We start from the raw sequence: 341 nt of genomic DNA, 5'->3' as shown, positions 1-341 counted from the left end.
TGTATCGGTTGCCTGTTACATTACAGTACATAAGATTTCACTTACCACATAAACAGAGTAAAGAGAGATGACTGAGGATGATGGCGAATAATTTACAGATACTGAGCACCACTGACAAGCATCTGATCTTGTAAAATGTGGTAAGTACTGCCGCTTAAGTTTACACACAGCACGTGCGATCGCAAATCTCGAAAGTGAAAGTAAAACGCGATCGTGCATTCGAAAACAGTTTCAATGCCCCGAATATTAATAGCGGCTCCCTGATGTCCGAATTTTATATACAGTATAATTACCCAACGATATAACTGCGAGAGAAAGTATTGAAATATATATTTTCACTG

At 38.4% G+C, this 341-nt stretch overlaps 1 protein-coding gene across 1 annotated transcript in view; it reads left to right on the top strand.

Moving 5' to 3' along the window:
- Window positions 1-341, top strand: part of LOC107657082 (asc-type amino acid transporter 1-like) — a 15,405-nt gene that overhangs the window by 10,104 nt on the left and 4,960 nt on the right. The gene's annotated exons all lie outside the window — the stretch shown is intronic.

This window comes from Sinocyclocheilus anshuiensis, unplaced genomic scaffold (assembly GCF_001515605.1).
Source record: "Sinocyclocheilus anshuiensis isolate Anshui unplaced genomic scaffold, SAMN03320099.WGS_v1.1 scaffold944, whole genome shotgun sequence".
Taxonomy (NCBI): domain Eukaryota; kingdom Metazoa; phylum Chordata; class Actinopteri; order Cypriniformes; family Cyprinidae; genus Sinocyclocheilus; species Sinocyclocheilus anshuiensis.
This window is presented reverse-complemented; position numbering and strand designations above follow the sequence as displayed.